This window comes from Chiloscyllium plagiosum, unplaced genomic scaffold (assembly GCF_037043375.1).
Source record: "Chiloscyllium plagiosum isolate Xiang-an unplaced genomic scaffold, Cpla_swu_hap1 HiC_scaffold_22, whole genome shotgun sequence".
Lineage (NCBI taxonomy): Eukaryota > Metazoa > Chordata > Chondrichthyes > Orectolobiformes > Hemiscylliidae > Chiloscyllium > Chiloscyllium plagiosum.
The window spans coordinates 21,016,739-21,042,935 of record NW_028270160.1 but is presented as its reverse complement, the minus strand read 5'-3'; the positions used below and the strand labels follow the sequence as shown (position 1 = coordinate 21,042,935).

The following is a 26,197-nucleotide window of genomic DNA, read 5'->3' as shown; positions in this document are numbered from 1 at the left end:
TACAGTCAGTTCTGCTATAACGCTTTTGTTCTGTACTCGTGCAGAACGTGTTATAAAAAAATTGCATAATAGCAGCACCATTTAAACCAGTGAGGCTGGAATCGCGTTATAACCAATATATGCTTTAAAACTTGGTGCTTTAGAAACAATGTCTCCATTTCGTCAATCTTGTTATAGCGAATTCATGTTAACAAACTGCACATTATAGCAGAACAACCTGTATGCTCAATTTCATTACAGAAATTTAATGTTAAGGGTGCATTTACATCCTAATAATTTGAGCCTGCCTACAATGTGCATTTTCTATTATATATTTGCTTAATCAGTGTCTCATTGCAGATGGTTTTTGAAGAACTTTCCAGTGTTTGAATCTTTTAGGTGAAGTTACTTCAAAGCCAAATAATAGTAAACTGAATCATCTCAAAGTAGCAGGACATTGAGAAACATAAAATCGGATATTTAGTAAAATCTATCCTATGGCAATTGCTAACCTGTTATAACAGGAATACCGATAGGTATGTTGCTTTACAGCTCCCTATCCTCTAAGCTCGTGTAGATTATGAACCAGAATAATATCATGTAAAAGTTACTTTAAACAAACAAAGAAGAAATGAAATACTGAATGTTAGCTGTTGACCATGTATTAGAACAGGAAACTATATATGCAAATAAGTATATTTAAGGACTATTAAGCATAATTTTTTGAGCATATTGGAATCCTGTACCGTGGTCTTTGCTGAATTTGACTTTAACACTGCACTCAAAGTTGATGTAATTATATTTCTTACTTGAGAAAGGATGTACCGGCATTGGAAGAGGTGCAGACGAGGCTCACTAGGTTGATTCCGGATTTGAGAGGGTTGACTTATGAGGAGACATTGAGTAGGCTAGGATTATATTCATTGGAATTTAGAAGGATGAGAGGGAATCTTATAGAAATATATAAAATCATGAAGGGAATAGATAAGATGAAAGCAGGGAGTTTATCTCCACTGGTAGGTCAAACTAGATCTAGGGGGCATAGCCTCAAAATAAAGGGGAGCAGATTTGAGACTGAGTTGAGGAGTTTCTTCTTCACCCAAAGGTGACTCTGTGGAATTCCCTGCCCAGTGAAGCAGCAGAGGCTACTTCGTTGAATGTTTTCATGGTGAAGATAGGTAGATTTTTGAACTATAAAGGAATTAAGTGTTACGATGAGTGGGCTAGTAAGTAGAGCTGAGTCTACGAAAAGATCAGCTATGATCTTATTGAATGGCAGAGCAGGCTCAGTGGGCCAGCTTACTCGTGCTCCCAGTTCATATGTTCTTATATCACGTTGGACCATATCCACCAAGATGTTGAGTGGTGTGAAGAATGTCAATTCTCTGTAGATGCGAAAGTAACTTTCAGTAATGGAAGATATTACCTTGTTGTTTTTCAGAGTAGAAGTCTATTGGAAAAAATTTGACACTAAAATGTAACCAAAAAACCCTCTTAAAATCAGTTGACCTGCTCCTTGTCAGAATTATAAAAAGGTTCACTCACATTTCCTTTTTTGGAATTACTGAGATCTCACACCTCAGGGCAGACCAGTTTCTCAGAGGAACCTGTTGATATGCGTTAAGCCTCTCATCAGCTTATGGAAGGGATTTACTGTCTGGCTCAGGTACCTGAAAATATTGGAGCATTGTGATATTTTTCAGGCACAGCCCCCTGGAACTGATTACTTAGGCCCTCATTTGCCATTTGGAAAATGGATGCAATGTTAGTTTCCAGCCCATTAATTGCAAATTTTATAATAGTGGATATCTATTGGTAACTCGGTGAAGTGTCCTACATACATCTGAATAAAATTTATTATATCAAAAGTCAGCAACTAGTCAGGAAAACTAATAGGATGTTATGGTTTATTATGAGGGAAATTGAATGCAAGAGTAGGGAGGTTATGTTTCAGTTATACAGGACTTTGGTGAGGCCTCATCTGAAATATTGCGTACTGTACATGTCACTGTAATTATGAATGGATATTCATGTGTTGGAAACAGTTCAGAGCACGTTTACTAGTCTAATACCTGGAATAAGTGGATTGCCTTATGAGGAAAGGCTAGACAGGCTAAGTCTCTATCCTCTGGAGTTTAGAAGAGTCAGAAGTGACTGAATTGAAACATATAAGGACCTCGGGGGAATTGACTGGTATATGTTGAAAACATGTTTTCTCTTGTGGGACAATCTAGAACTGGGGTCTTGGTTTAAAACTAAAGGGTGACCCATTTAAGACAGAGATGGGGAAACTTTTTTTTCTCTCAGAGGAATGTGAACCTTTGGAATTCCCTTCCTCAAAAGGCAGTGAATGCAGAATCTTTGAATATTTTTTAAGGCAGACACATGTTTGCCAAAGGATGAAAGATTATCAGGGATTTTCCCTGTGGGGGGAGTCCAAAACTAGAGGGCATAGGTTTACGGTGAGAGGGGAAAGATATAAAAGAGACCTAAGGGGCAACCTTTTCATGCAGAGGGTGGTACGTGTATGGAATGAGCTGCCAGAGGAAGTGGTGGACGCTGGTACAATTGCAACATTTAAAAAGCATTTGGATGGGTATATGAATAGGAAGGGTTTGGAGGGTTTTGGGCTGGGTGCTGGCAGGTGGGACTATATTGGGTTGGGATATCTGGTCGGCATGGACGGGTTGGACCAAAGGGTCTGTTTCCGTGCTGTACACCTCTATGACTTTATATGTAAGAATGTAGAGTTGAGGTTAAAATCAGATCAGTCATGGTCTTATTGAGTGGCCTGCTCTTGTTCCTTGTTTGTGTGTAGGTCTATATAGAAGCAACCCATTGCCCTCCTGTGTTAGAGGTCTCCAAGTCCCAATGTATCAAGGGTTATGGTGAAATGTTCTTTATGTCTGTTGTGACTGCTGATGAATCAGATAATTAAGAAGCAGTTTTGCCTCTGAAAGTTCCTACATAGGCTCATTATGCCCAGTCCAAATGGATCTAGCAATAGTAGGAGTGATCATTGCCGTTGCAGCCATTCAAAGATGACGGATACAAATTGAAACGATATAAAGGTGTCAGCCAACCCAAGATCAGCAGCTATCTCTCATGGCTGCAAAAACAGCTTCCCTATGAAGAGTCCATAAGTCATTGGAGCATAAGTAGGCCAATCAGCCCCATCAAGTCTGCTCTGCCATTCAATGAGATCATGGTTAAAATGACAATCCTCCGCTCCACTTTCCTGCCTTTTTCCCATAACCCTCAATTCCCTTACAGATCTCTTAAGAATCTATTTCAACCATAAATATAATTAATGACCCAATCTTGACAGCTCTCTGTGGTAAAGATTTCCACACATACCCTCTGAGAGAAGAAATTCCTCTCATCTCAGTCTTAAATGTATTAATCCATATTCTGAGATTATGCCCTATGATTCTAGACTGTCCCACAACGAGGAGCAATCTTTTGCATCTATCCTGTTAAGTCCCCTAAGAATCTTATATGGTTGCATCAGGTCAGCTCTTATTCTTCTAAACTCCAATGAGTTCAGGCCCAATCTACTCAACTTACAAGACATTCCCTCCACACCCAATAACAGCCTAATGAACCTTTTCTGGACTGCCTTCAATGCCAGTAAAATCATAGCAGAAGATCCCTTCAGGATTCAAAGGAGAAAAATAAAGAAGGCCCAGAATCTATTGACCTCATTGCCATTTCCTCCAGATGAGTGATGTACAGTACTATCACAAAATGAGGATGTACCAGGACACCAACCTGTGATGGCATGATTGTGTCTCTTGCAGGAGTAGGACTTAGGGGAGTGGGTGGCCAACCTATTTGAGTCCCAATCAAGATGGCAGCAGGACTCAATGTTTTTGTGAATGAGTGCTTCCAAGGATCCACTTGTGGACCTTGTGGAATCTCCCATATCGTGAAGTCACACATGTGTGAATACTGTTACTGATGTGATTTGTTTCAGATCAGGCCATTTCATCTTGTTTTCCCCCGATGAAGACAGTGCTGCAGGCCAGGCAGGAGGTTTGGCAACATCGCTGGTATCCAGCAGCTACTCAGTGTCATAGACTGAACACACATTGAAGGCACCACATTATAATGCTGGTAATTCATGAATAGAAAGGGTTCCACTTGGTCAATGTCCAACTCACTGATCATTATCATCCCATTTCAGAAGTCTAAGAAGTTGTCATAATGCCTATATCCTTGACAACTCTCAACGCTGCTCTGTTCAAAGGGCTAGTGCATCATAATGATGGCTGCTGAGAATCATGAGCTACTCTCTGCAACCATGCTTGATAACTCTATGAGTAGCTGTAATGCAGCCCATTCTTGCACCAGGGTCTTGAACCATTGGGAATGATCTCAGAATATGGGATCATACATTTAAGACTGAGATGAGAGGAATTTCTTCTCTCAGGCTATCTATGGAAACCTTTACCACAGATTGCTGTGAAGGCTGGGTCATTAATTACATTTATGACTGGGATAGACTCTTAATCAATAAGGGAATCAAAGGTTATGGGACAAATCTGTTCAAGGTGAGGTTCCAATGTTTGCATCAATTTAAGGGGGCTTCGCAGTAAAAGGGGAGTTGATGACCTACTGGTATTATTACTAGACTATTAATCAAGAGACCCTGGTAATGCTCTGGGTTCTGGGTTTGAATCCTGCTGCGACAGATGGTGGAATTTGAATTTAATCAAAAATTTGGAATTAGGCGTCTAATGATGACCATGGAACCATTAGCGATTGTTAGAAAATCTCATCAGGTTCACTAATGTCCTTTAGGTAAAGAAACTGCTGTCTTTACCTGGTCTGGCCTTCAAGTGACTCCAGGCCCACAGCAATGTGATTGACACTCAATTGCCTTCTACATAATTAAATTTGGCAATAAATGCTGGTCTAGCCAGTGACACCCACGTGCCATCAATGAATAAAAACAAAACCCCAGTCAGAGTGTGCCACAAAATCCTAGCAGGGTGTTCTCTGCACAACTGAAGCTGGCAAAGAGGGAATGTGATGGATGCTGAAGAGCTGGGAGAACTGTAACAGTCCTCCAAGGAGGAGGAGGAGGACATTGAGCAGGAGGAACATCACATTCAGGACAATAGAGTGGTGTAGGGTCAGGTGCAACAGGCCAGACAGGACTGAATTGACATCTGGCTACAGTACATAGCACTCTTTCAGTCAGCATTCTAATATCTCTGCATTTTAATGACATTATTAATGACTGATTTTTCAAAAAAGTCCCACAGCCCTTTAAACATAGGCTGCTTATGTCAGTTGAAAAATCTCTCAACATAACTCCTGATGCCTTTCCCTGTGGATACTGGGTGAATTGGCATAAAGGATGAAAGGGCAAATAGTGGGCAGGAGGCATGGGCTAACCAGATTATTATTAAGTGACATATAAAACTATAAGGGAGAATGAGATCAGTACAGTAGTGTGATTTCACATTAAGTTGAAATGGTGACCTGAAGGCATGATGGAGAAAGGTGAGAGCATAAGCTGGCATCAAATGGTCATGGGAGCAATGAAGGGCCATGGGTTGGGTAGGGTCTTAAGTTGATTTTAAGTTGGCAAGGGATGTGAGGGGCATGGAACTGGTGGTGGGCAAATTATAATGATGGATATTGATGGCGTGTGATAAGTGACAGGCTTAATATTTCACAAAACAATTGGGATGAAGTTTCAGGGAACCAAGGCAAGGCTTTTAATCAGCCTGTCTCAAAACTAGGCAACCCCTGTGACCACACATAGTTTGTACCAGGGGGAGGGATGGACCACTCCAATCCCATCCCATCCCTCTGGAAATTAAATCCAATGAGACATTTGTTCCCAAATTAGTGCAGCAAAGTTTCCCAACTCTCACTATACACCTCGGGAGAGTGAAAATCTAGACGGATCAGAGGATCCTGCTTTAATCTGTTGCCTTTAATTTAAGTTAAATGGAGTAACTTGGAAAGAGGATGGGGTCTCCTACCAAACCTGACTAGGCCACATGAATTCAAACTAAATCTGCACTGTAAACAGAGCCACATACTTATAGAGGCAGATTGAAATATATTCAAGATAAAGTGGATGCCAAGGAGGAGGTAGCTAGCCTTATTCCTGACAAGGGTCTTTAAGGCAGTCAGACTGAGAGATCTGGGGCAAGAAGACCCACAAAAGCTGCTGCCAAGCCAAGCAGGTTAAAAGGACTGACCTTGTGTTCATCACCAAGCAGTGACTGAAGACTACAAAAACAGCAAAGGGAAATTCTCGATTAGAAATTCATTGAATTGTGCACAGAAGATTGAGTGAAGGGGTCTCTGTTTAAAAGGAGATTGAAAAAGGCACAGAGCGAAGAGATTCTGCTCATTCCAGGCAGATCTTGGGACCTAAACCATGAAATCATGTTGTGCAGTCTTTTGAATCTGTGATTGGAAAATTGTATCTCATTTTAAAAGTTAAGGCTCCTATAGAGATTGTAATAGCAGTGTCTGTTTAATGTAGGAGACACAGTAGCCCATTTCTCCACAGCAAACTCTCACAAATAGCAATGTGGTCATTCTCTTTCTGTGATGTGAACTGAGGGATAAATATTGGCCAAGATGTTATGAATACTTGCAGTGCTCTTCTAAATAGTGCTGCAGGATATTTAGAACCCAGCCAAGCAAGTGGTTGGGGCCTTCCAGGCAAATGATGACACCCACACCAAGGGTGCAACCCTCCTTTGGTTCTGTACTGAAGCATCAGCCTTGACCTTTTGTTCTTAAGCTCTGGAGTGAAACCTAAGGACAGAATCTTGTAACTGGAGGCAAGAGTGCTGCCAACTGAACCATGGCTGACACAGTCTAAATCAATCATTCTCACTTAGTGTGATCTAGCTGTAAGAATACCGTGCAAATTAAACATCTACAGACCCAAGTGGTAGGACTTAATGGCGAAAAAGGAAAACAACTTTCTGAGCTACTCATGGAAGGCTTAATGATGGAAAGTGAAAGAAAACAAAAATCACCTTGCAGGGCTGCTCTCCTCCATGGTTGGGGTTTGAGACAGATGAGAAGAAGCAGCATTCTGCTCCAGGCACAGATAAACCTCTTCTTGAGATGCGGTTGCAAACGTGGACAGTACTTCATTCTCCAAGGCTGGCATTTCTCCATCCAGAGAAATATTTCTGTCAAAATTGTATAAACAGCAAATGACTTGACCATTGGAACCACTAAGGAGAAACAATATGCCACAACTGAAGCCTTAAGGTCACTCTTGCAGAAAAAGAGACTAAACCTCAAAGTTTCAGTATCAAAATGAGTTGCTACCTAAATTTGAAATGGCTTCTAACTCAGATTTTTAAAAGGAAAATTGCAGACAGAATCTGAAGGGGAACATGACCAAAGCACACAAGAACAAAGATTAGGCTGCATTAATAAATGGTTTAAGACAGTCCCCATAAATTATCTTCATGAAGCTGACCCATAATAGATGGAGTAAAAGTGATAAAAAGGAACTGTCCACATCAGTGTTTCATAACTGCTTCAGGCAAATAATAAGCAAGTGCTGTATAATGTCCACATCACCAGTGGTCTATTATTTAATTAGGCCCTAGAGTGTTTCTCTAACTTCACCTTTTTTTCTTATCAGATTCCATCTGAGAAGGGGGCTGTAATGGATTAGTATTAATTTTGAAATACATTAAAAATAGCCGAAAGGCTGTCTGATGATTTGGTTGAGTTTGACTATCTGTTCTTCAGTGCTCATTTGATGAATGGAGTGTTTTATTGGCACACATAGGCTCTGCTTGATCACTGCTTAACTCAACTATCAATCAGCAACAGTGTCCACCTACCACATCACAACAATTGGGAGGAACTGCTGCTGAGCTTTATGTTCAGATCTTCTACAGCTTGCTTTAGGAATTTAGGGGCCTTAGAAAGGTTAGTTACAACACAGAGACATAAGAAACAGAAATCATTTTGCCTGTTTTACTATTTATTAAGTTCATTCTTAATCTTCAACCACAACTCTATCATCTCACACTGAACTATAATTCCTATACTATTCAAAAAGAAATCTGCCAATTGCTGTCTTGAATATATTCCATGTTATGGGGTTTCCTGTACAAACAGTTCCTTCCCATTCTTCCAGCCAGGATTGACAGTCCATCCATTGTAAATATTTAAAGCTCCCTTAATCAGTTTTGCCATGTTCCTAATTATCATGTTCAGAGATGTTATCATGTACCCCTGGAGAAGGTGGGAACCAAACCCTGGTCTCTGATTCAAGGACAGAAGCACCATCACTGCACCACAAGACCACTGCCTGGTGCCTATTCTAGGCAACACATTCAATAACTGGTTCACTAATGGAATAAGTGAAATATCATGTCAAAATCAACAGAACTTATCTCTTTAATAAGCAAGTAATTTTGATAAGGCGAGGTAGTGAGGTGGTGGTAATAACTAGCAATCCAAAGGCCAGACTGATGGTATGGGGAAGGTGGTTCAAATCCCAATAAAGCAACGGGAATTTAAATTAAATTAATAAATCTGGAATGTCAAACTCGACTCAATAGTGCTGGCCTCGCTTGTGACACCCACATCTCATGAACGAATATCAAGAAATGTTTCCATTAATTGGAGATTTGTCCTCTGTTGGATATCACAGAGAGGACCAAACTGTTGAATCAAAAAGTGAAAATCAATTAAAGTGAAGATTGGCACAGTCTTCTGTTACCTGTAAGATTATTAATTATAATGGAACATATCACAGATTTTTATGGTACGGAAGATTAATAACACAAGGACAAGTGATAAAAGTGATACAAGTTCAAAAACTTGTCACAAGTGACACAATCTGCTATTGTAGTATGCCAATGCATAAACTGTCCCAGGAGCGAGTAAAACTGTTTGTTTCTTATTGGATCTGAATGATAACAAGGCACTTGCCTCAACAGTTAGGGGACTAGATTGTGTTCATATAGATAGATTATTTCAATTAGAAAGGTCATGAAGTACTAGAGGTCATGCATTTAAAATTACGTAAGTGTAGAAGTAGGTTGGCTATTGGATGTTCCCTTTATAGATTAGATTCCTTACATTGTGGAAACAGGCCCTTCGGCCCAACCAGTCCACACTGACCCTCCGAAGAGTAACCCACCGAGACCCATTTCCCTCTGACTAATGCACCTAACACTATGGGCAATTTAGCATGGCCAATTCACCTGACCGGCACATCTTTGGACTGTGGGAGGAAACCGGAGCACCTGGAGGAAACCCACACAGACATGGGGAGAACGTGCAAACTCCACACAGTCACCCGAGGCTGGAATCAAACCTGGAACCTTGGTGCTGTGAGGCAGCAGTGCTAACCACTGAGCCACCGTGCTGCCCCCAGGGGATATTTGGTTAATGGAACCAGCTACTAGCTAATACAGTAATTGAAGATTCACTGGATGTCTTCAAAGGAATGGTAGGCTAATTCCTAGGTGGGTCTGAGATCATGCCATACAACAGGTAGAAAATATATTAAATAGCATAACGTATAGACAAGGCAAGACATTCTCTTGACTGGTTTTGATCACTAAAGAAAGTTTCAGAGGAATTTTCAATGTTACATTATTCATCTCTGCCATCTGCTACTGAAACCCTGATTTGTTTCTACAAGATTTTTTTTTAAAGAGTAAAATTATTAAGACCCACTTCTAGATTAGATGGGACTTGAACCAGAGTATCCTAGCCCAGAGGTGAGGACGCTGAAACGTGAGTGCTCAATTGTTGCTTCTATACTCTCCTAACCAACCTGCATCTTAGCTCTTTTATAAATTTGTAAACTCGTAAACTCAATCAAAACTTTATGTTCACATTCTCACTTGCTCCAGTTTCCATTCACACATTCCTGATGTTTTCACCGACCTGCATTGGCTTCCACTCAGGCAACACCCCAATTTTAAAATTCCCATCTTTCTTCTAAAATCCCTCAATATCCATACCTCTCTCTTTCTTTGTAACCTCCTTCAACCCTGAAATCTGTTTGCTGTAAGCTGTGTGAGCATACAAACAACACAGCAAATGGAACATAGCATGCAGGCAAACCACAGGCATGCACAAGCAATGCTCACTTTAAAATGTACACATCCATGACTATTTTTGCTCTGAAGGAGACAATGCAGATCTATAACTGAATGAGCCCTGCTGACAAAAGTTCGATGGCACATTGCCTCCAATCCTTTGAGACACTGCTCCTCTGATACTGACCTCTTGCACATTCTTGATTTTAATTACTTCACCATTGATTGGCAGCTGTGTCTTCAGCTGCCTGGATCCTCAGTTCTGGAATTTCCTCCCTAAACTTTTCTGCCTTTCTATCATTCTTTCCTTTATTAAGATATTCCTTAAAATCTCTCTTTGTCCAATCTTTTGGTTATCATTCTTAATATCATGTGGTCCAGGATCAAATTTTTGTTGATTCACTTTTTATAAAGGCCTTGAAATGTTTAATGCTGTTAAAAGCACTATGTAAATGCAAGTTTGTGTTTTTGTGAATTGGCCATATATATTTTTAAAAATCTGCTTTGTGACCTCTCCCAGGAGAAGGGATTATGTAGCTGGTGATGGGATTTATAAATCATGTTCCTTATGGGTTTTTGGTGATACGTGACAGACTCAATGGACCAGTTGATTTTATTTTCCCCTTCATCTGCAGTATATTTACAACAATCCACCTACCCTTATTTTCACCATGACATTCGTTTCTCCACTTCAACTTTTTGAACGCAGCATTGGATGGAAATTTGGCATGAAGACCTGAAGGCATTTCTCCTTGATCTAATAGTGATGATTTCAGTCCACACACATTCAGGATAAATAAAATCTAAAGCACATGTCGTAACCCTACATTAGTACTTCTCATTGTGAATATCTTCATGTCTTATTGCTCAGAAAGAACAGGACGAAGATGTGTTATTGTCATGGACACATATCAAATTTGCTTGCCATTAATGCACCATACTTACTGACTTGAAAACTAACACTTCTCCAATACTTATTCTCAGACCATCTGCACATTATTTTCAATAAAGATTTCTATTTTTAAGAGTTGCCAGTAAGACAAATAGGCTACTGTTTTCATCAAATGTTTCTTCTAACTAATCAGAAATTATTTCACATTAGACTGAATCTACAAAAAGTCTCCTTTGACCACACACGTCCACTTTCAAATATCAAGAATGCACTTTCTGCTTCAACCCAATCTTCCTGTAACATTTTCCATTTGTTTTGCTCCAATCACTAATATAAACTCACAATGGTAAAGGAAGAATGAGATGTGCAAATTTGAGGTTAATTAGGCATATTCCTGTGGGCTTTTATGTACATGTGGCAACAGCATTTTGACATTTCTATTGAAGTGCACCAGAATTCCTTATTTAACACCTGTTAGCCCTAATTTTGTTTCCGGAGAAGCATTCCACTGGACACACTAGATTTCAAATCATTTATCACTTCTAAAGTGTTTCCACATGTTTCGAGAACTAGCTGTGCCCTGGGCACATCTTTTTTCCGACTGCATGAAAAAGAACTTGTTGCCCTGAAAAATGTCCTATCTGCTATGTTTCTCCGTGCTGATGTCTGGCAGTTATTACTTTAAATTATGGATCACTCGTATGAAGGGACGAGGGAGGGAGGGGATTAGTGCATGCCAATAGTGCAGTGCAATAATTTGAAGACACAGTTGCTTCGAAATGATCTTGGTGGGATATCTGCCAATAAACAAAGAGCAAATGTCCTTTTCTGTGAGTGAAATTGTTGTGAGGCCTGCAAGGCCCCAGGGAGTCACTAAAAATGTCAAATATGTTACAGGGCAGAAAGAGTAAGAGTGGCACCAGCATGATTACACAGGTTAAAAAAAGGAAAGAGAAAAACCTGCAAATACCAGAGCTAGAAATTGCAAGTAAAAGCTGCACAAGCTCAAGGTCTGTAACTGTGTTTTATTCCACTGCTAGCAGCCAATGCAAAGCTCTTTCAGGTACTGTTCAGCACTAAAAAGGTCAAGATAGTAAAAGTCCATGGGATCCAAATGAAAAAGCCAAGATGGATACAGAATTGACTCGGTGGCAAGAACAAATAGTAACAGTCAATGGGTATTTTTGTGCCTAGAACTGGGGTTCCATACAGTATCAGGTTTCTTACCTTTTATAATATATGTCAATGATGTAGACTTCAATGTAGGAAATATGATTTGCAAATGATGCAAATATTGGCTGTGCAATTGAGGGTGAAGAACAAAGCTGTCAACTGTGAGATGTTTTCAAAGGGCTGGTCAGGTGGATAGAAATGTGGCAAACGGAATACAGTCATGAGAACAATGAGGGAGGGAAAATTTGGGAAAGAAATACCCGAAAAATGGTTGAATCCTGAGAAGTTTAGAGAACAGTGCATTTTGGAATTCATGACCACAGCTCCGTGAATGCAGCAAAACAGGTAGATAAGGTGATTAAGAAGCATAGAAGATACTTCCTTATTATGTCAGACATAGATTATCGCAACATGGTGGTTATGTTAGAACAATGTAAAACATTAGTCAGGCCAGAGCTGGAGAACTGGAATATGACTGGTTCTGATCACTGAATTACAGGGAGGATGTGATTGTTGTAGAGTACAGAGGAGATATATAATGATATTTACAAGACTGGAAAGTTGAAGCCACGAGGAAAGATTTGATGTACTGGCATTGTTTTCTTAAGAGTAGAGGAGGTTCAGCAGAGATTTAATTGGGTGTGTAAAATTACGATGGACCTACAAAAAGTGTATTGGATGGATCTATTTCTGTTAGTGCAGAGATTAATAACTAAAGGGTATAGAATCAAAATATTTGGTCAAAAAATCAAGAGTGAGTCAAGTAGAAATCTTTTCAGGCAGAGGGTGGTGCAAATCTAGAACTCACTGCTTGAAAGGGTGGTCATATCAGAAACCTACTTTGCATTTAAAAAAATATAATTGGATATGGACTTGAAGTGCTACAGCCTACTGGGTTATGAACCAAGAGCTGGAAATGTGGCAACAGGTTGGACAGTTATTTTACTCTGCACACACAAGGTGGGTTGAATGACTCCCTTCTGTATTATATAACCAGCTCACAGGGTCTAAATATTGACCACACTAAAGACAAGTGTGAAATGCTCGCTCCAAATTGCAACCACGCCATTGATTTTTGGTACCACTTTGGTGCACCTGTCAGTTAGATATATGTCCCATTTTCTCATAATTTCAAAACTAAGGAAGAGATGGTCTATTCTCTCCTAATAATAAAATGTAACCATCCTGCAAGCAAAGTTCTGCAAGTTTGTTAATATATCTGTATGTGACCTATATTCCCAGGCAGAGTGGAGGATGTGGTCTTCAATGTGATATGGGTTTACAAGTTTTATGTTGCTTTTACTTGGTGGCCCATTAGATTCTGGGGACTTGTGACCAAAGTTATCTAATAGGCAGTAGACCATCTGTAAAGGATTTTCTGATAGTTTATTAAATTTTAAGAAGCAGAAATTCTGATATGATACATTTGTTAATTAGACATAAATGAAATGTAACCCATGAGATTTGATGAAAGTTGACTTTTACTAGAGGAAAAACAGCCTATTGTAATGGAATGTGTCAATCTCATTAAAGTTGTGGAGGCAGCATTTTTTTCTCTAGCCAAAGTGTCCAGAACTCTTCCCTGGGTCATCCCTCAATCTCTCCTAATCCATCTTCCATCTGAAGAAGACAGCACCATAATGAACACTGTCCCCTAAAAGAACCATCTCTGATTCTGAGCACTTGTTGATACACCCTATTGTTGTCGTTGGCAATCTATGTTATGTCAATCAATTGTCTAAATGCTTGTGCATGGGACAACTACTCATAACTTTAGAATAACCATTGTCTCCTCATGCATCTTCATCTGAAGATTAACTTTCACTCTTGTGGGCAAACAAACCTTTTATTTGACTAAATACTGCATCGATGTAGGGGATATCATGCCTTATAATTCATTGACATCAGCTTATATGTCATAGTGGTCTTGGTGGTATTTATTGTCACCTTTCTTTTATCCATGTTTATTGGAGATTGCCAAACATAAACAAAGGAATTAATTGGTGTAGCAGCAGAACATGAACTCTTACACTAAACAAGAAAAATTACAAAAATTCAGTTTTAAAAGGGCTCCAATTTCTAACAGCCCCACCACTATAACAGGGATGGATCAGGATATCTTTGTTGAGATGATTTCTGCTTGCATTAAAACTTCTTTTACAAATCTATCGTATGTGATATTTTACCTATGCTCACTCTTGTAGCTCAAGTATTTTAGACCTCTTGTAAGATGATTAATGTAAAGAAATTAAGAGGAACTTTTAATCTAATTTGAATGAATTATTAACAATGAACATTTTTCAGAGTAATTCTTTTTAAATAAGTAAAAGTAATTTATTATCAGACTTCCACTAAAAGTGGTCTGAATCCACAAGCCAAATCACTGATGATTGGAACTATGACATAATACGCTGTGAATAGAAGAAAAATATGTTAGTAGCCTCATATTTCACGTCATTGAAGATAACTGGGCAATGGACTGAGATGGTGAGCTGATGTAGTAAATATTCCATTGCACAGTTCTTTGAAGTGTTTGTGTGCAATGAAGGCTTTATCAGATCTGTGATAATTGCGCACTTGCAAACATGGCTGTTCTGAGTAGAAATCTGGTCATACAATACAAGTGTATTTCACAGCATGATTCATTTCTGAAGCTGATAAATGACTTGGGTTTGTCATGTGGCTTGGGCTGCAGGTGTTGGGGTTGGGAAGGCACAGTACTCCTGCAAGGTCAATAGTTTGGGAGGAAGTCAGGGGGCGTTGCTGCTGTGAAGGCGCTCACAGCAGCAGTGATTGTGAAGAATGCCCTCAAGAAATTTTGAAGACAAAACCAAATGTCTTGGGAACAATGTTACCAAGAGTAAGGTTAAAAACAAATACAACGGTTTGTACTTCATCTTGTCCTGTTGAAGTGTTAGCTGTCTTCATTCTTTAAGGATATTGTATCTGGAAGAACCTGCTTTTCATAAAGGTTCAATTAAAAAGAAGTAAACATTTCTCATTTACATAAAATTAATGAGCATGGTTCTCACTAAACATGACTATCACATTGTATGTAAGCTTACCTTTTTTGGATGAAGTATCTGACAGCAGACTAATGTACTTAATTGAAAAATGGCTAGTGAAAATGTGTATTAATCTGATATGACTTAGGTTAATAGCAAAGAGCACAAAACTGCTAATTTGAATTTCATTAAGAGGTTCTGTTTTATCCCCTTCTGAATATCTTAACCTTTGAAAGTCCTTTAAGCAGGCTTAATTCTATATTTTGGGAAAAGAAAGGGATTATTTGAAAAGATGACTTGGGTATTTAATGGAGGTTTACAATGATCATCATTATTTGAACTCTGATACACCAAGTAGTTGTAAATTATCCTATTGGCTGAGTTGGATACATAGAATTGAAATATGAGAAAGCTCCTAAGTCAGCAGATAATAAAACAAAATAGTAAACACTGTACAGGGCTTCTCTGGATTTAAGTAACAAATATTTCCTTTCTCCCAGCAGTGGTGCTTTGGAAGCTTGTTGGTACCAGCAGGAGTGTGTCAACACATGCTGCAATTCATGATTCCATTCCATTACAAGTGCTTTATTATGTTAATTGCCAGTTTCTAGCAGCAGAGAGCATGCTGGGAGCACAGCAAGCTCTATTAGCCTCAGAGGCATCTTCAAGTATTAGTCATTTTGTCTGTATATATACAAAAATGGAATACATACAGTAAACAGCTCTCACACAATCACTGAAATCACTTATATACAATTCAGCCCTTAGTTCTAAATTATTCCCCCTTTTGTTTAAATCCTCTGTGTCATGCATTACTCCCAGCCAAGTAGTTGGTTGTCCCTCACTTTGAGAACAATATCAACTAAGTGTGATAAGTTTCTGCCACGAGTCCTTGTGTGACTGAACACACTGATTCTCAATCTGCAGATGGAGCAGAACTTCCCAAGAGATGATAGGATCCCAGGTGCAAGATTTGATCCCTTTTCTTTTTGTCTTTGTCATTGCTCTGCCTCATGTTTAAGGTGTTTGGATTCAAAGCACGGCACAGCTTGATGGATAATCTGTTGCCATTATCAATTATTGGTGGCCAGCTCTTCCAGCTACCTAATGTCAACTTAAGAAAAGCTTCAGAAGGTCTTTGTAGCATTATTTTTGTCCTCTCTTGGAACACTGGCTACATGAGACCTGCAAAACCAGGACTTGGCAGGAGAGATGCTTTTCAGTCATCTGAGTGCAGTATCCAGTCTACTATGGCTAATTATGCAGAAGTTTTACCTGAATGCTTGTATAGCTAGCTTCAAAGGGGCATTAGCATTTACTCAATACTCCTCCCATTCAATCCAGAGAATATGGAGTATGCTTTGTGGAATTTCTCTTGCACTCTTACGTGTCACTGATACATGGTCCAGGTCCTGTTAGAGTACAGGAGTGTGGTGGCAACAAATGCTTCATACTCTAGGAATCTTGTAAACTTCTGAATGGTTTGTCATCAAACCCTTGGCACTATAGCTTATAGAGAACTGATCCAGTCTGGGATCACCTTGACATGGCGGCCCTTTGAATGAAGTGGCTGGCGAGGCATTAGAAGAGCTCAATATATTCCAGAGTCTCTCCTTCAATTTATACTGGAAGAGGGACTGATCACATCTGATTGATTTGAGTTTTGTTTTGGCAACATTCAAAGACAGGAGTCAAAAGAGGCCAAATGGGCAGGTTTTGAATGTAATTCGGCCCTTGGTCCATATTATAGGGAAAAGAGATATGGAGACAAGGGAGGGGGCTGGGGTTGCGAGTCCAGAATCAACACAAACGTAATTGTGGCAGAACAAATAGCTGTAAGACCCATTCCTGCTCCTCTTTCTTATGTTCCACTGGGCTTTAGGAAATATATTAGAATGGGTCTGGTTAATTTTGTTGCTTTCTTTCCTCCCTCTCTCTGAAAGTTGATCAAACCTGAAATCTTAGTATGTAGTGAATTCATGTGCTATGAATTTGGGCAGGAACAACATAATGAAATAGACCATGAAATCATCCGTTGCAATCTCAATTGGTTGTATCATTTAAAGAAACTAGTCCCATAACATTCCTTTCTAACTAAAAGTTTGTGGCACATGACCTGTAAATAATGGATGATCTATTTTCAATAATTATTTCACCACTGGATGTCATTAAACACTGAGTCTGTTTGCATCTTATCCCAGAGTTAGAATAAGATAAAATCATTGTCATGAAGGCACCAAACTCTTGGTCCTGGTCCATGATCTTGTAACTTAGTCCCAAGAGCAACTACTCATTAGATTTGAATATCCCTTTCACATATTCTTGTTGAAGAAGGCCCTATAAATCTTGATCATTTTGTGATAATTTTTGTGCCTTTTTATTCAGCTACTAACACTAAATTTGTGAATGAAGGCAGCCAAATGGACTGTTGCTTTTTTTTTAACTGGCTCAGAGTTTTTGATATAGTTGTTTATAGCTGCTTGACAATTTCAATCAGCTAACAGTAGTAATTTGTCTGATAAATTGATAGGGCTAGGGTGTTTGTGGTGGGAAGTAGAATGAAGACGTCGACTTCCAGCATTCTTTAAAAAAGCTGATTATTATGGTTGTCCTGAAAGGATATCCTGAAGTCTCCTCCAGATTTATAAATAGCAAAATGGGAGTTAAAGGAGGGGTGGGATTAATTAAAAATCAACAAGGGATTTGTGCATAGATGTTGAGGGCATCATTAAGTTTTTAAGTTAAGGCTTTTTATCTGACTTTGCCAAGGAAGATGATGTGGTTACACATGGTAGTTGAGATACGGGTTGAGCTAAAAGTTGATAGAGGAGGTATTTAAAAATTTGCTGTACTTAAAGCTGATAAGTCACTAGGACCAAATAAGATGCATCCAAGGACACTGAGGAAGTATGGATGAAAATTTGGGAAGAGTTAGCCAAAATCTTTCAATCTTCTTTAGGTATAGAGGCAATGCCAGGGGATAGAAGCATTGCAAATGTTTTACTATTGTTCAAAATCAAAAGTGTAGGATTAAACCAGTAACTACAGAAATTCTCTTGAGTTACTATACCTTAAATGTACATAATCAGTTATGAGAGCACATTCAAAACTCTTTCTTTCTTGCAAAATTATAGCATTTTCATTTAAAATCTTATCTCTGAGAAGGCAGAATAGTGGCAAGATGAAGAATATGCTAATTGCATGCATGCAGATTGAAATATTGGCACTGTTAAGTATTTCTCTTTTTAATGGCCTCTTTGCTTGCTTACAAGCTTCCAAATATTGTTTTGTCAAGTTCAAACTGTGAACTTATTTTAAAGAAATTGACATACAGGTGTATTGTGCGGAAGTGTTTAATTTAATTTGCATTTTCTTTCTTATTCCTTTGTTATTACTGGTCCACTATAGAATGACTGCAGGGAACTGTAGTTTACTGGTGAGTATATTAAGCCTTGCTTGTTACTTGTATTTGAGGTATGAACAAAAAATAGATTACAATGATGAAGGTTTTAGAGGAAGGATACTTAATTGGGTTATGATCAGTTTGAGGTGCTTTGCACTTAAACTCTTTAGAGAAGGCACATTATTCTTATACAGCTTAATTTTGCTTTCTCATTGAGATAAAAGTGTAACAAGGAAATGACTGGTATCAGTTTCCTTTTCAGTTTTTATAATGTGTATTTTTGCATCCAACACTTTGCATCTTTGGTAAACCTGGTTGTGGGACCAAGAGTTGTAATTCTCTAAAGGGGAGGGACTAGCAGTGTTGCGAACTAAATATTTTTCACATTATAGTTAATGACAGGACTAAATCCTTTTAAAGCAGGTGTGGCACAATTCAGTGACCTTACTGGTTTCCCTGCATTCCCTGTAGGACATCACTCAATCTGGCAAAACTACTCATTGATGATCCTTCATAGCATATCAGCCTTTACTCACTTGTCATAAGCCTCTCAAACCCCACAGCAATAATAGATCCTGAACCCACTGATTCCCAGTCTTTTTATGCAAAAGTGTTAATTATGACACATAAGCTCAAGAAAGAAGACAACCTACAGCCATTAGTTATATGTCTGAGTCAACCCAGTATTTAAATCTTCACACCATCAAGAGGCAAATGTAGTATGGTTAGAATATTTCCTTATAATTTAGCCTGACAAAACAATTCCATGTTAAGGTGGATGATTGCAATGTGTTAGTGACAGTGAATTATTACTTGTGATGAGGAGATTGGTGTATGTTTGAATCCACTTGCCTGCTGATTGATCAGAGGGCAGCATCAGTAAAAGCCTTGGAGATATCTTTAATCGTCCATCCAGCCATTTCTTGATCTGAGATAAGCATGAATAATGAGATGATTCGAAAATACCTTCAATGAAAGATAAGGAGGGACACTTTTTTTGCATTTGTTTAGCTAAACAAGTATAATTAAGCTGAAAAAATGAAAGCACTTGGTGAATGTGGCGAAACATGTTCAATAGAATGGTCAATTTTAGGTTCACTTGACATATGGAAGGTAAATGCGGTCCTCAAAATTCATTTCAAGAAGACTAGAATACAACAGCAGCAATGCTCTACTGAGGCTGTAAAGGTTCTGGTCAGACTGCATTTGGAGCATCGTGAGCAGTTTTGAACCCTGCATCGAAGGGAGATGCTGGCATTAGAGGGGGTCCAGAAGAGGTTATAAGAACAATCCTGGGGATGAAGGGCTTGTGCTATGAGGAGCAGCTGAGGACTCTGAGTCTGTACTCCATGTGAACTAACTCCCCAGAGGCCGATATCCCATCACCAAGTCCCCCTTTATTTACATGTACATAGTACTTGGCACTGTATGGCTTCCTCAGAGCCAGCTCTCTGAGTGAACAGAACCTCTGACACAACTGTTTCTTTTTTTCTCTTTTTCTTTTTTGCTTATTTTTCCTGGACACATTTCTTCATATAGAGGCATTAAAGTGTTAGATGGCACATCATTGAAAAATATTTTGATTGATAAATTGAAATAAGTTTGAGACTGGCAGCTAGAAATGGTGCTACATGAATGAAGTTCCTCTCCAAAATATCATGGGAACAATGGAAATTAATATGAGTCACCATATTTAAGTCACATGAATCAATATAAAGAATGAATACAGAAATGCAAATAATATAGATTTTTTTTTGAATTCTGAAAGAAATGCATTATGTCATGTAGCATAAAGTCAGCGAACAATTAATGAATGTACATTCTGTTATTGTTTTAAGTGCTGTAGGCATCCTTCAAAAGTTCTTTTGCTTTCATTGGAGAATTCTTGTGCCCTGATGAATCATATAACACCATGGTATCATCCTTCTGGCTTCAGGTGACCACATACTCTCAGCTGCAAAACACAGTAACTACCAGAAAATGCATTAATTGAAGAAATCAACTACATTATTACAGTCATCATGACCACTACACTTTATCAATGATTATGCTTTAACCAAAGTGTCAACCAAGCAGTCAACCAAATTGGCTGCAACTTCTGAGGGTGAGACTTCCAACCCCTAAGAAACAAAAGTTTCATTTTCCATCGATTTCACCCTCTGAAATTGTTATCATTGTAAATTGGAATTATTCTGTTTTGGTTAGTTTCCAACTAACCTTTCACTTGAAAAAGGGGTTTTGTGAGCTGTCTCCTTGGGGACGAGATCGAATCAACTGGAAGTCCCATGCAAGCTTTAACATCTGAACACAAAGGAAAACGTGGCTGCATGCTCAGCCCTGGATTCTCAGAAGTAGTCAGATCAAGGGTTTTGAGGAGGAGGACCATCAGAGGTACAGCTACGCTACGTAGATGAAAAGGACATAATCATCACATTGAAGGAGAGTGGGAATGGAACTTCTATTTAAAAGGATGTCTTGGAAGGACAGAGAGAATCCTGTTGATTTGCTGGGAAACATGTTACACTTTAAATATAAGACTGGGTACCTGTTGAGAATGTGCTATGACGTAGAGATATGATGTGGGATTTTTGATTGTATTAGGGAATTATGAGAATACTTTTTCTGTTGTTTAGTGTGTTGGTTGCCTACTACATAATGTTTAGTTGATGTTGATTTTATTGTGGTTCTGTTCGCCGAGCTGGGAATTTGTGTTGCAGACATTTTGTCCCCTGTCTAGGTGATATCCTCCGTGCTTGGGAGCCTCCTGTGAAGCGCTTCTGTGATGTTTCCTCCGGCATTTATAGTGGTTTGTCTCTGCCGCTTCTGGTTGTCAGTTCCAGCTGTCCGTTGCAGTGGTCGGTATATTGGAGTAAACATCACAGAAGCGCTTCACAGGAGGCTCCCAAGCACTGAGGATGTCACCTAGACAGGGGACGAAACGCCTGCAACACAAATTCCCAGCTTGGCGAACAGAACCACAACAATGAGCACCCGAGCTACAAATCTTCTCACAAACTTTGATGTTGATTTTAGTTAATTATAGTAAAAGTTTTGAAATGTAAGATGGTGTGTGATTCATTGCATGTCAGTGACAAATTCATCTCTTCTCAAAATTTATTGTTCTTTACAGGGATCATTACATTGTTCTTGTGACTTGAAACCAAATAAAATATCTAAATAAGTACACATTTGTTCATGTATGTCAATAGGTACATTGCTCTTAAGTGTGATATTATAATGGAACTAATAGAAAAATTAAAGTGGTGCTACCTGTTGGAATTAAATATCCAGCAATCCAGTTTGGTTCAGTTAATGACATTTCATTAAGTAGTTTTTCTCTGTCTTGGTCTTTGAATGCTCCCATTTTCCAACTATTCCATGACACTGCTTTCCTCAGTGGTATTCTCATGGTGTCTACTTATATTATTCATTGTTTAACTTACTTAGGCACTAAAATGTCTGCCCTTCTTTCTCAACTGATAACCCTAATCTGCAGTCTGGGTCAAGACAGAAGCTAGAATGTGACTCAAAGTTGGATCCCAAATTCAAGAACCCAATGTTACAATTATAAAGATACCCCTAAAACAATCATTTACAGTAATTGTATAATGTCTAGCTACTGCCAATGTGACCTACACAGTGCAATAGTGTCCAAAATAAATTGATTAAAACAGCATACTCCTAATGTATCACCAATGAATCAGTGTTAATTGTGGAAGCTAGATTTAAAACATGAAGGTATATCTCTTTCAAAGAGGTGTGTCAAGCTAAGTACTTCTCTTAAATAAAATCAAGTAAAAAGCCTACCAAAAGTGCCTCTTTTTATAGAACTTGGGCAAAAGGACTGGAAACTGATGAATTTAAATAATTATTTATACCACCCACAATACATTCCAGTCTCTATCGCGCCTATTGGTCACAGAAGCCCTCAAGCGTACCAACAGACACGCCAGGCAGGAACGAGGCTGTATGAGTCAGGCAGGCAGTGAAAGTGCCTCCCTCTATGAGTCAAATGAAAAGCTAAGTGACATGGGACATTTCCAAGTCATTTAGGTCTTTGCACAATTGGATAACTAAAAATACTGTAACTTAAATAAACCCAATTGCCTAATTACTTGTTTCATCTAGATGAACCACTACTAATCCTATGTAAGTGTAAGAAAGGACTAATTACTGGACCCACTGGGAACTTTTACATTCTGTATGTCCTGGGCAGCACCAATTAATGGAACAATTATTACCCAGCACTGTAGCATGTGTTCCTGGCTGGCTCCAATGTGCTGATTAGATAGGAACACAGGGTAACACTCTTACTGTGAGCAAAGGCAGATAAAAATAAAATATTCTCCATGTTGTTTTGTGGACAATCTCACTTATAAGTCACAGTGACATTTCCCTCAGAATTTCTTCATTACACTGTCAAAATGGTGGCAGAGGGTGAATGATTTTAAAATTAAATAGAGTTTAGTTCAACATGAAGCAATTCAAGCTCAGAGAATCAACCAAAACCAGAACCAACTAAGAAAAAAAAACACTCAATTTACATCAAAACAATTGATTTAATACTAATATATGTAATGCATTAATCTGAAGTTTCTCTCTTTTGTATTTTAACAGAGGTGTTAACCCATTAGAATAAAATGTGGCCCCTATACACCAGGATTGGACAGCATATCTTTACTGCTTAAGAATTTAACACAGTGTTCCATGAATGCATCTGGAACAGTGTCTAATGAATTAACATTAATGTGTTGTTTAATGTAATTCTTATTTCAGCATATTCTGACAAAGGCCAAAGAAAATAAATTATGTTACGACTGTAAAATACTTTACAAAACTATATTACTTCAGAGGAATAGCAGGGGAAGTGTATAATCTATAAATGTTATATTTTCAAATATTTTTGAGGTTATTTTTGGCATTAAAGGATTCAAGAAAAGCGTTTATGCTGGAAAAATCTGGAAGGACCTCCATAAATATAAAATCCCATGAATAGACTAAGCCGTGAGCTCTACATCCATCCTTCCCTGACTAGTGTTTGAACCCCTCAGAGCCAGTGATTGAATTCACTGCTACAACTAGCATTTCCCGCATTTCTTTCACATCGGATTAACACACATAAAATACTGCATTGTGTACAATATGGATCAAATGAACAAACATTTGTATTCAATTTAAACTGAGAACCTTTCACAGAATCCAGTGATTTATGTCCCTTGCCACCAAATCCATCTCCACCATTTCTTGACTTTCATTCTTTCACTCTGTGTTACCTCTCTCATTTTTAACTATTTATCATCTGTCGGAGGATCAATTTCCTGTGTGTATTTTCAGAACTTGCAGCAACTTTCTAAAGGGCATATGAACCCTTTATAGACTGCGTCTCTGCATCAAAATAAATAAGACAGCCAGAAACCTGGTTATGTACTGATCAGAGCCCATGCTTCACAGTCCAGGGGTCATGGACTTTAATTGTCCAATGAATGAATTTTCTGGTTTTAATTATGAGGAGTTTTGTCTGCTCTAGATGGGACTGTGCACTGCAGGCTTGTTGGCAGGAAGGTTGTGAAGGGACAAATGACTCCTTGCTGTTAACTGTGATGGGACGGTGTTGCAGTCAATTCAGGGAAAGTCTAAAAGCCTAACCTTCAGTTTTAGCATGAGTTTGGGTTTTTTGCCCTCACCTCTTGACAGAGTAAATTTAGAAAGGAAATCTAGAACTAGAAGACACAGTTTCAAAATGAAAGGTCTGCCAATTAAAATGGAGAAAAGAAATTTCTTCTTCCAGAGGGTTGCTTGTGTTTGGAATTCTCTATCCAAGAGAGCAATGGAAACTGGGTCATTCAGTATATTCATAGCAAACTTGGATAGATTTTGGACTGACAAACAAGTCAAATATTATGGGGAAGGCAAGCGAAAAAGTAGAGTTAAAGCTACAGCAGATCAGCCATGCTCTTGTTGACTGGCGGCTCAAGGGTTTAAAGAAACTAATCCTGCCTTGTATTACCTATGTTCTATTCAGTAGCAACTACACTGCATGGACTAAATTGAGAGAGAGATGTACAAAATCACAGGTTCAGTTTCATTCTAATGCTGATTTAATCAAAGATAACAAAGATTAAAGTAATAACTATACCAGTAATGTTTGCATCACATTGTTTAAAAGTAATGATATTGTTGTTCCTGAATAACTTTAAAGATTGGGAGAGAGCAATACTCTGGGCTGCTACTACTGGTTACTACTCAGTTATGCCTACTAAATAGTAGGCAAGTTGAGGACGGGTCAAGGTTTAGCTATGATTCCTCCTCCAAAGTTGAATAGCCTGTTGACATTCACTGTATCATGTGAAGAATGGTCATTTGAATAAGGCAATGGAGGGAGCCTGGTACTAGGTTAGGTGAGAAAATAGAGATGGAGTTCCTGGGTCATTGAATGTGGCATAAATGTTAACTGAAAAATAGGTGGGACATGGGAATATGTTAATATATTGTAGAAAAATAAACATATAGTTTAAGAAAAGAAATCTATCACTGTTATCCTGTGCCTTGAAAGTTCTCATAACCCATTTGAATAAAATTATTTTCCCACAGTGTTCTTATTTTTCCAAATTTTTACATAAATTGGTTGTGATGCTTTGATGCAGCATGAATCTACTTAATCAAACAGCTTTCACACAAGAATCACACATGACATGTATGAGACGATGCAACAAGTTATTGGATATTCTCCTTGTAACCCTGGACTGAAAAATGAAAAGCACAATAAAGAACTAAGAGATAGATTAAAAAATGGAATATATATTAGAATTAAACAAGTTTTTTGTATTTTGTTGTGAACATAATTGCTAGAAATTTTCCTCAGTCACTCTTCTGAAAGTCTGTCTTGACTTTGTTAGTAGAACAAAGAATTGCATCCAATCAAGTCCATTTCCAACCTAGAATAAATTTTTACTCGATCTCCCCAATCCTCAGTGATTCTCTCCCCAGTCCCAAAGGTTCTGTTCCCTGATCCTGAGTGATGGTCTTTCCTGATCCTCAGTGATTCTCTCCCTGATCCCCCAAGTGATTTCCTCCTGGATCCCAAAGATTCTCTTCCCAGTTCTTAGTAATTCTCTTCATAATCCCCAGTAGGTCCCCACCTCTCTGTCCTCACTGAATCCCAATGAGAGTGTCTCCCCAGCCTGTGTTACCTGGATATAGAAATAGTGAAGAAGGGCTTATGCCCAAAACGTCAATTCTCCTGCTCCTTGGATGCTGCCTGATCTGCTGCGTTTCTCCAGCAACACATTTTTCAGCTCTGATCTCCAGCATCTGCAGTCCTCACTTTCTCCTCGAGAAATAGTGATTCAATAGTTCTTTTGGATATTTGCAGCAAACTAGTGAGGGTAAAAGCGGCAACAGGTGGGGCAGGGTAGTGATGGGAATTGCTGAGGGGACAAAACCATAGTGGAGATCATGATTATAAGAGGACATATCTCTTTACTGCATTTATGAATGTTATATTCAAAACAAAAATGCTAATAGATAAATATTGAGCAAACGTCATTGTAAAAATTGGAGACCTAATGATATTCATTTCTGTCAGTTATTATCTAATTGCTTAAAAGTAGATTGGGAAGGGAAAGAGGGGCAACTAGGAAGGGAGGTAATTGAGAATGGGGTCAGTGCAAAAGGCCCAAAT

At 38.7% G+C, this 26,197-nt stretch overlaps 1 protein-coding gene across 1 annotated transcript in view; it reads left to right on the top strand.

Moving 5' to 3' along the window:
• The window catches only part of emx2 (empty spiracles homeobox 2), a 121,427-nt gene extending 100,072 nt beyond the window's left edge, over nucleotides 1-21,355 (top strand). Inside the window, exon 6 of the transcript XR_015760907.1 lies at nucleotides 20,355-21,355. The gene's annotated coding sequence lies outside the window, so the exon portion shown is untranslated. The remainder of the gene's footprint in view (nucleotides 1-20,354) is intronic.
• The last annotated feature ends 4,842 nt before the right edge of the window (nucleotides 21,356-26,197 follow it).